The 11433-nt window shown below is 31.2% G+C and overlaps 1 long non-coding RNA gene and 1 pseudogene across 1 annotated transcript; one reads left to right on the plus strand and one right to left on the minus strand.

Annotated features, from left to right (window-relative positions):
* Window positions 1–5810: 5810 nt before the first annotated feature.
* LOC129299486 (uncharacterized) lies at window positions 5811–8910 on the minus strand. Its single transcript, XR_008590582.1, has 2 exons — window positions 8671–8910; window positions 5811–7014 (listed from the first exon to the last, which is right to left on the minus strand). It is a non-coding gene; the product is annotated as an uncharacterized LOC129299486 (long non-coding RNA).
* Window positions 6584–9279, plus strand: LOC129299485 (methylesterase 17-like; annotated as a pseudogene).
* The last annotated feature ends 2154 nt before the right edge of the window (window positions 9280–11433 follow it).

The raw sequence follows: 11433 nt of genomic DNA on the forward strand, positions 1-11433 counted from the left end.
TAAATTAATATTCTTTTTTATCATTTTATATTCAAAAGTATAAATTATCATTAATCTAAATAATTTTTAGTTTATCAAACTAAATTTTAAAAAAAATATATTAAAAAATAAATTTTATTATAACAATTGACTTTTGTCATGTAAATTTTTAGGAAGTGAACTTTTAATAAATTAAAAATTAAACATACACATAATTCAGCCATCAATAAATTTTATAATAATTAATTATTTCATGTGAGACTTTAATGTAATTATTTTCTTTTTAAATGTACCATTATATTAAATGATCATACACTTAATTTATTTTGATTGAAACATATAAATAAAGTTTTCTTACATACGAGTGCCTACCAACTGCTTTGTCTTTTTTTCGATTTGTTCAACCACAAAAGATAAATTTAGGAATTATAAGTAATTTTTTTTAAAAAAATAAGGAATAAACTCCATCAATACCAAGAAGATATTGAGTGAGGACTAAAATTTAAATCCCTGATCACTTACTTAAGTGATTAGAGCTTTTAGATAGCATACTTATATTAATTTAGTTCATATGCCGTAGTGAAGATAAAGGAGAAACTGCAAATCTAGTGAGAATTGTTGCCCTCATATTTTCATTTTGTTTCTCAATATTGTATGTGTATTATGTGCTTGCTTGGATTTCACCAATAATCAATTCTAAAGACCAAAATCATAGTTTTATCAAAAGAAATTAAATTTTATACCCGTGTGATGTATGGGATATTAACTGTTAGTTGTTGTGTTAAGGAATAGAGGGGAGATGAAATTTTAATGAGTTCAATTTATAAATTTTAATAGAAGATTAATTTTTTAAATATAGATAAAATGCAAATGGGATGAGTAAATAAAATTACTTACATATTTTAAACCATGGTTATTTATATAATTATAAAAATTATTCAACATCCCTACATTTTAGATCAAGTATATTTTTTAAAAAATATCATATAGTGTGATCTCAAAAGATTTTTTAGTATTAGTTCCATATTCATCGTTCATTTTTTTTTTCACTTTGGGTCCTATTCCCACCTAATATTATGCCTTATAATCTTTTATTTTTATTTATTATATAATAATTTAAAAATTACTACAAAAAATAAAATGAAAAAGAGGTTGGATGGTTACTATAGAACTACAATAACCATCCAATGCAAAATACAATAGAAGGTAGATATATCCAAACATTCATGCTACATGTGAAAATCAAATATAAATCAAAAACCATGTTTTCCTACAAGGTTAAAGGTCTTGTGCATAGGGCATGCGAGTGTCTTGAACTCGATTTTCGATCATTTTGCCGTCCATAAACCAATTTTTTTACCAATATCTGCCTGAATTGGACGTAGTTTGTTGACTTTTTTTGGCTATGTGGCAACCAAGTTAGTGTTTGTGTGGTTGGGTTTTTAAATGTTTAAAGGAAAAAATGACATAAAAAATCGAGTTCAAGACACTAGATCTTCATAAGCAAATATTTAAGGATAAAAACGAATCAATTTGGGCATCTACTTGAATGCCATGTGAACCAAAAAAAGTCAATAAAACAAGTCTAGCTAAGTAGACAATGATCAACAAGCATTGTGTACATGATAGGACAATGAAGTGTTGAATCTTTAAAATTCAAGGGCAAGAAATAACTCAAAATTGAGTTTAAAATACCCATAAACCCTATGCAAAAAGTTTGGGATGAAAAAAAATGACACTTAACCCTTTCCTAAAAATAACACATCTATATATGCCAAAATCAATTATGAACCAAAAAAATTATTTGTAAAATAGTTTATAAGATTTTTGGATAATTTTTTAGAAAACTATAGTTGAAAAAATGTACTGAAAAGCAAGTGATAGTGGCTTATGAGATAATCATAATTTTGGATTCATGATTAATTTTTGCATATGTAGAGGTGTTTAGACATTTTTAAAATAACTATGATTTTGGGTTCACGATTAATTTTAACTTATACAATATGGTATGTATATTTTTAAGAAAACAATGATTTTGAATTCATAATTAACTTTGACATGTAATAGGGTGTTTAAATATGGGTAAAACTTATGTACTTAGCCTTATATACTCAATATGCTTCTATCTAATTAAATCATGATATGTGGATCTTAATGTATTAATTTAATTAATAACAATAATTTATTATAAAAAAATAATCTATAAAAGATGTACATGTTTTAATTTAATTGGATACAAGCACCTTTAGTATACAAGCCTAAGTATATAAGTTTTTCCTTTAAATATATTTTCATAAAACCATGATTTTACTTAATTTTTAATTCAATTTTTAATTTTTCTTTTTAATTCTGCTTAAAATCAATATTATTAGTCAATTATACCCATATAACATAATTAATGATAAGCAAAATCAATCATATGAATAATTTTTCCATAATCAATTTTTCTAACGAATATTCAAACGGGGCTGTGTATTCTTGGCCTCTTAATATTTATAATGATTTTATGCCTTACTTGCTTATCGCATAATTAAATCCTATTCGCCCAATTCCCCTTAAAATTTGTACTTTCTCGTAGATTTGATTGCTTTGGAAAGATTCTAGTTTTGTTCCCCATAAAATATTTTATTTTTACCTTCTACCATATTGTCAATATCTTCTAATTCCATTCCATCCATATTCACTGTGCACTATTGTGGCCAATAGGGTGTTTAAATGTTTAATTTGTTTTGAATGTGGCTCAAACTTGAATTGAACAGATTAATGTAAGGAATTTTTGGAATCTGATCAGTTTTCTCATGAGAATCGGTTGCCTCTAGTCCTTATAATTTATTTTTAACTACTCCACTAGAATTAAGAAAAGACGATTAATTTATTATGCCTTAAAATTAAAAAACATTTCAATTTTGGCTCTATCAAAGAGAGAGAAACACAACATTCAAAGCCACACAGAAACATGGAATATAATTAAATTATCCTTTTAGTAGTTAGCTATTGAAGAATGTTACTTAACATCTCTCTATGTGATTTATATTAAAGACTAATATTTTTTTTTAAAGATGCCTTATAATAGGAACAAGGAGTATGTTTTTTTAGGAGTTTTTATAGATAAGGCCCATGTTATATGACCAAATCATGCAAACAACCTAATGTTTATTATATTTTACATTATAACTAGTTTATTATATTTCTCAATGATATATCGTTGCATATTAATGGTAAAAGCCTTATAAATTTTTAATAATAAATTTCTTATATATTAATAATAAATCTTTTATATATCAATGTAAATAGGTCACATTTTTAAATTTTAAAAAATTTGGTCCATATTTTTTTAATACAAGATTTCTTTTAGCTATTCGGCCAAGTTATATTTTTTCCCCCTAATCTTTACTAATTTTCATTTTTTATATTATCATATACTTTTTGTAAGATGTTTGAATTTATTTGATATTATAAATACTTTTTTTTTTTTACCGTTATCCGACTTTTAACATTCAAAGTTGCAAAATGCGGTTGTGAACGGTGAGCACTGAGATTCACTGATTGCTTGTTGGTTTATATTTAAGAAATAAAGTGTTCAACCTAAAATATTAATAGTCACCTTGTTGGCCCAAAAAAAAAAAAAAACCAAAGTAAACACCTTCACTGAGCTGGTGGTCAAACAGCTAATATTTCCTATTTTGACTGATTACAAACGACGCTCCTAGTTACAATGATACAAATGAGCTTAGTGAACAGGTTAATGGATTTGGGCGGATTAGGCTTTTTGTCCCTTTAAAAAATTACATACCCATAATTGGTTTGGTTCATGTTTAACTCAAATCTGAAAATCCCCAAAACTGAAACTTGAACTAAATCGATCAATTTATTTAAATTAAAAATCAAACCAAACATAATTATATGTTGGTTTTAATCAATTCATATCAGTTTGATTTGAATTAGACTGATGTAATCGGTTTATCTTTAGCTCAAATCTGGAGGTCCCCAAAACTGAAACCTTGAACTAAAGCGATCAGCTTATTTAAATTAAAAACCAAACCTAATTATATATTGGTTTTAATCAGTTCATATTAATTTGATTTGAATTAGTCAGATATAATCGATTCGGTTTAGTTTTAAACATATCAAGTGGTCATCATTCCAGCCTAGTTTGTGTGAGAGACAGACTTTTATGCGTAGATTAAAAAAAAAAAAAAAAAGAGGACAAAAGGTGTTACGGACAAATCATAGTGTTACAAATATAATAAACTTGCATTAGTTAAGGAAGTAGCCCCCCCCAAAAAAAAAAAACCCAACAACCCAAAAAAAATAAAATAATGGCACTTATATAATAAACATTGCTTCTGGAATATAATTTGCAAATATAATAAACTTGCATTGTTTATTGCTTTCTAAGAACCGCAGGAGGTAAATATAATAAACCTTCTAGATGTCCCAACCAAAAAAATAATAATAATAAAAAATAAATAATAACACTAAAGAAAATGAAAGATACTTATCGTCCCCTCGGATCGGTTCCATGAGGGAAAATCATTGTACACGGCACAATTTAATTCTTTTAATGTAGTTAGCTTCTCGTATTAATAAAATTCTATGACCCTATTTGACGTGGAAGAGTATATGGTTTCATAAGACCAGAAAAAAAGAGACAAAAAACTTAAGATAGATTATTAGTCTTAATTATTCAAAAATTTAACTACCCTAAAATATAATGTATATATTTTTATAAAATATTAAAATTACAGTTTTTTTCTTTGGTGAAAAGAGTGTTTTCTAGGGAAAATTTCAATGAGAAACTCTTGACTAGATTTAATGTTAATTAAAACTCTTAAAATTTTAAAATTTCATTGTATATATGAGAGATTGAAATGAAATTAAAAAAGTGACTGAAATGATTTCATTATCTTAGGTGAAATTACGTGTACAAACAATTCATATAAAAAAAATTAATACTTAATGTATGAAAAATGAACAATTGATATAAACAAAATTTATAACTTTCATTATAAATTTGTAACTCTTATTTCACCTGTCAATTGTTCATTTTTCATACATTAATTCTTCATTTTTTTTATATAAGTTGTTTATACCTAACTTTACTTATTTATATTTATAATAATATTATATTATTAATAATAGTTGCAAATTTCACTTACATCAGTTGTTTATTTTTCATACATTAATCATAAATTTCCTTATATAAATTGTTCATATGCCTAACTTCATTAGGAATAATAAAATCATTTTAGTCCATTCCTTAATTTCATTTCAATTCCCTATATATGCAATAAAATTTTAGAATTTTAGAAACTTTGACTAAAATTAAATCTGAATTTTCCCTTTTATCTTTTTCTATCGGAAGGAAGAGTTATCCCCCTTGAGATTTTAGCAACGAAATTGCTTTTACACGCAAAAGTTTGTAATCAACATCAACCGCATGCTTAAAATAACACAAACTTTCTCTTTGATTTTAAAATTCATAATTCATAATTATTCTTGAAATTGAAAGCAAAAAGGTCATTGAAAATTTCCATATAAATTATTTTTCAATTTCAACAAAATTTTAAAGAATTCAATATAACTCATTTTTCTATACATATTTTTTCTTGTAAATAGTATAATTCAATATAGTTTTTTTAAAAAAATAGATTCCATACAATATAAAAAAAATTGAGAAAAAAGAAGTGTCGCTCAAAACTTCACATTAATATGGTTTTCTAAGTATTTAATTATATATTTTAATTGAATCGATATCAAATTATCAATCTTAATCAACAGTGGTCAATATATGATCAACATCAGTTTAACTTAATACAACATCATCCGTATCACTAAAAACTATAACAAATTATAATATATAGGTTACAAATAATGCCATCAATTTTTCAAATTCCATACAACTTACAAGAAAAAGTGTCTCCTGAAATATAAAATTTATAATAAATAACACTATCTATAAGCAGTAATAAATAGATAAATATGCAACAATTGGGTGGAAAAAGAAAGTAAATAATGCAACCCATGTACAGCACGGTATCCACCTAATATCTCGCTAAAAAAGGGTATATTTTCAAGCGAATCGGAGCCCCAGTACATTATACAACTAATCTTATTTATGAATTGAATTATATTCATTACCATCATTCTCAATTTGCAATTGGTTTAATTCATTGCATACCAGACACATCCTACCATAAGAATCATCCCAAAAATAGTCTCGTGACTATGACTACAGATTTAACAGCAATCAAACACGTGGACGTCCTTCGCTTCAGGGAAAGCAAAACTTCATCTTAAAAAGCCTTACATATATAATATTAATACTGATCATGACATTAAGGTTTTTATACAACTTATCTACATTCCTCCGCAATTATTACGTTTCAAATCACATTCCCGAAGTTCTCATGATGCAAAATGACACCCCCAAAAAAAAAAAAAAATCAATGGAGGTATATGTTGACTGTAACCCCACTGGCAAAGTAAAAACCATACGTTACGACCCTATGAGACTGACTATTCACAATATCTCATCCCACATATGCCCCGCATATATCCTAACCAACAGAGCTCAAAGCAGAAAAGCTGAGAGGTAAGTGCAATGTTGGTGAGCGCAGAGAAAGCCATACCTGCGACTGTGAGAGAGGAAGGGGTCGGCATGACAGAAACAGGAGCAATTCCATTGAAGCAGCACTTCGTTCTGGTACATGGCATAGGAGGAGGAGGTTGGTGCTGGTATAAAATTCGGTGCCTTATGGAGAATTCTGGCTACAAGGTCTCATGCATAGACCTCAAGAGTGCTGGAATTGATCGATCTGATGCCGATTCTATTCTTTCCTTTGATGAGTACAATCAGCCTCTCATGGATTTCATGTCCGCTTTGCCTGAGAATGAACAGGTTGGTCATCATCTCGCTCCCACCTCTTCTTTCATATCTGTCTGTCTCTTTACAGAATTGAATTAAAGTGCTTATCATATCAAATAGGTGATATTGGTGGGACATAGCGCAGGAGGGTTGAGTATTACTCAGGCCTGTCATAAGTTTTCAAACAAGATCCGATTAGCAGTGTATACAGCAGCTACTATGCTCAAGCTCGGATACCAGACAGAAGAGGATATGAAAGATGTAATTCCTTTTCATTCAACCGTTTATACTTTTCTTGTTTTGATGTTTCATTCTTTTTTATTAGTCTACCTTAACCTTGACACCAATAATGATATGCACACTTGAGGATGTGAGTCTTAAGATATGAGTAGTCAAGTAACCAAGTATGAGCTTAAAATTGCAGGGAAACAGTTGTGAGTTTGAAAGTCTCCAATCAAATAGAATTAGAGGTTAAGAACATGTAAGCGGGAAGGTTTAACATCTTGACTTTAGATTTGGGAGCGAAATAAGAAAATTTGGGATGAGCCAGTGATTCCAATACTGGGATCCCATTGTTGCCTGACGTATGAATATTGAAGGTTTCCAGCAAGGATGATGTTGATGGTGGTATGTTGAAGTAATTGGCTTCCAACTGTCTTGCAAATTATTGGGTTCTTAGGCAAGGCTGAGGTTCATTACTACCGTTATGCAAAGCATTCACCTACTCTCTCACATTTTTTTTTTCTTTTCATAAGAATAATAGCCCCATAAACAAACAAAGTAGCCACTGTTTTAAAATGGGGAGTTTCTGTCTTTTCTCTCTCCTCTCTCCCTTCTTCCCGCCCTTTCTTTCTTGACCTTATCTAGGAGACGGTTTTTTAACGCTTTATGTCATCGTTAGCCTTCACAAGGAAGACCGCTTAGGCCCTTACAATGCCTGCTTGGCCTGCCCTATTTTTTTCTCTCTCTTTCTTTGAGTGTTCCTCCATTGGCAGTGAAGTGAATTATTACGGTTATTTTTATCAGGGTCCATAAAAATGGTTTTTAAAAGTCATCTTTATTTCACCTCATGCATTTTGACTTAGTGTGCACATCTCCTCCGTACGGTTGATTCTGAACAATGATGAAAGGAATCTACCCTAACCTGTGCTAAAATTTCCCCCATCCATTATGCCCTAACTCATTCACAATCATTAGCTTCTTGCACCTAATTAAGTAATACTATTTCATTTCGAACTGTGCTTATCTATATCAAGAAATTTCGTTCCATCTAAACCCCACAACACACATTGTATTAATCATTATAGCTGTATAAGCATTTTCTATAGACATGCTATCCCCTTTCCAAGCAAGAAATCGCTATATGTCTTGTTTTCTTCCTTTTCTTAACCTGAACAGCAATTATATCCGACAGCCCTGTTCCACAAGTCTACTTTGTCCTCCACTGATAAATAATGACAACAATTTTATTGTGTCCGAGTCTAATGTAGCGCCAACAATTGACCAGGGGCAAATAATCACCAGTGAATCCTAATTGCTTGCATTTCTTGACTTCAGAAAGCTAACTTTTACTGTGGCTCCTAAACTCTAGATTCAGTTACTTACAAATGTATGCAATATGTTTCAAGCAGGGGATACCTGACTTATCTGAGTTTGGGGATGTGTACGAGCTAGGATTTGGACTGGGAACAGATAAGCCCCCAACCAGTGCTGTGGTGAAGAGAAAGAGTTTCAACGCAAAATCATATACCATTTGAGCCCCCACGAGGTATAAATTTCTCTAAAAACTAGAAAAAAAGCATCAGCAGGCAGCTAGGACAAACCTGCAATCTCCGCGAAACTGTTTAACCCTTTATCACTTTCTCAGGACCTTTTTGCTGTAGAGTATACCCCACAGGCCTCAATTTCTAGATCTGCTTTTTCTACAAGTAGGACCATATCTAGCCAGTGCCCCCCATTTTGTTGCGAAAACATGAAAACCTAGATTATATATCTAAAACAGCTAGGTTCTATCAATTCAATAATTTCACTTGCAGAAACGGTGTTTGGGTTTCAGGATTCAATCTTAGCTGCAATGCTTTTGAAGCCCGGGCCGGTTCTTGCTATAACCAGCGCGCGATTTGACGATGAAGGGGAAGTGGAGAAGGTTAGGCGCGTGTACATAAGGACGAAGCACGATAAGGTGGTGAAAGGAGAGCAACAAGAGTCGATGATAAAGAAGTGGCCACCATGTGCAGTGTATGAACTGGACAGCGACCATAGCCCCTTCTTCTCTGCGCCATTCGTCCTCTTCGGCTTGCTCGTTAAAGCTGCAGCTTTTGACGTTGGATGCAACTTCCTAAGCTGAGGCTTGAGGGACCCTTTTTCCTTTTTTGCTTTGCTGTATCCATCTTCAAGCAATCCGTGGGAGAGAGGGCAGTTTGGTATCCAGTTTCGAGAGACAAGGATCATGTTATGGTATGAGTGTTTCATATCCACCAGTTTCATATCTTTTATATATATATATTATATATATAAAAATATCCAATTCATATAAAGATAAAGCTAACAGATTCACATTTGAATTTTTTTAAATTATCAATGTTTTTTAATTAAATTGAATTATCTAAAATAGATTTCACAAATCACAGAACTATAATGATGATTAAGAATTAACATTGTATGCATAAGAATTACTTATGAACGTGAGATTTGTAGTAACATGTTTTTACCTAGACATATACAAACTCTAACATTCACTTTCGAAAGTGTACCGGCAGCTTGTACTTTGCAAGAATTGAAGTCGAATTTTGTGATCAAATTGTGATAATTACCTCAAAGCGCCAAGGATATATTCTTTGGATCTTTTTCAAAACGCCATATGCATGAGAATTATTCATGACTTGTGGAGCTTCACTAATGGCGGAAGAGAACATCATATTGCAGGTTGCCTTCTAAATACGAGGAATCTGAGTTTAAAATGTGGATACACTATCATGTGAATGGAGATGAACAAATCCCTCAGTTATTGCGAAAATGAAAAAAAAGAAGAAGAAGATGAATAGATCCCCAACAATTGATTTTAAATAGAATTCGAATTTGCCAGGGCCTGCCAAGTAGTTTTATGATCCTCTTAATATGATCATTATATTAAACCCGTGTTAATTACAGAATCCGGACAAGTTTCTGGTTCCAAAGAAAAAAGATGAATGGCCACATTTAAAAATAACGTTGGTTCAATTACGTTTCGTAAATCAAATTTATCTATTTTCTTTTACAATCCTTCCGATTAGTTGATCTGCTTAAAAGTTGGACAAAAATGAACTAGCTAAATAAACATATCAAAGATGAAACTTATGTTACTGCAATGGGGCACATTGATGTTACTGTTAATTTGCTTAGTCTATCTATTCAAACTCGTATTTCCCAGAGCCTCAGCTCACAAAGGAGTCACAACCATTATAACATCAAAACCAGGTGATCCATGAGCAGCTTTAGGCTTAACTACAGGCAAGCTTTTTCCCTTGCTCAGTAGTCAATATGAGAGTGCGCGCGCAAAATTCATATATTATATTTTTTCTCTGATAATGTTCAATGCAAACGGTACTCATTTCTCCCTAAAAGGGAAAATCAAACACTTAAAAAAGCCGTGAAGCTATGCAAATACATGACTCTTGGCATTGAAAAAGCTATAACTCCTCGTCTTTCACTGGCTCTCCAACATCTGCAGCAATGATGATGAAGCATGATGATGATGCAGCCAATGGAAATTACATCGAGTCAGTGAGGAGCCTTAGATAACATAGCCATCGTAGCTGCCTTCTTCTGTAGCTCTGACTTGTTGGCTCCAACTAGTTTGTCTACTTGTCGTCCTTCTTTAAGAAAAAAGAATGTAGGAAGTGCTTTGATATCCCATGAACTACTCAACTCCTACATTTACCAAAAACATGTTTTCCAATAAGAAAGAAATTAGCTTCGATCATATTCAAACGTAAGCTACGCAGATGGCAGTTTCATTTGGTGTAGAGTCCAGAGGGAAAAATTCGGTTGCATTAGAAGGTAGATGCATGGCAAATGACTAGAGGGAAAGTAAAATGGTTTTTCTATTCTTATTGTTCAGGTGACAGTTTTGCTGCATCAAAAAAAAAAAAATCTATACTTACAGCAAGCCCATCAGCACCACTGTCAGAAATAAAAGGCTTGAGTACTTGTCAGCAAGCTCGGAGTAGGTTGGTGCTATATCCTTACAAGGATTAGACCAAGATGCTGTAAAATTGGCCACAACCTGTTGAATATACACCCAGCACCCCAAATAAAAAATCTTGTTAGGGATAGATAACGACACTGTTACAGCAAATAAAAAATCATAACAGGAACAAGTGACTAATAAAAGAATCTAGCAACAAAGATGATGCACTTAGGTTGCTAAGTAATGCATTTTGGCTGGCTTTAAAAATACGGGGTATGTGGGAGAACCCAAGGTAGGTGGAGAGAAATAAGGCAAATAAGTCTCTATTAACATATAAAATCAAAATCTAACTTTATAACATTAATAAGAGGATATAGAACTTAGAAAAGAAAATAGAATAAATAAATCTATCAATGAT

This window comes from Prosopis cineraria, unplaced genomic scaffold (genome assembly GCF_029017545.1).
Source record: "Prosopis cineraria cultivar Desert tree isolate PC_DT_omini unplaced genomic scaffold, ASM2901754v1 PC1174, whole genome shotgun sequence".
NCBI classification, from domain to species: Eukaryota; Viridiplantae; Streptophyta; class Magnoliopsida; order Fabales; family Fabaceae; genus Prosopis; species Prosopis cineraria.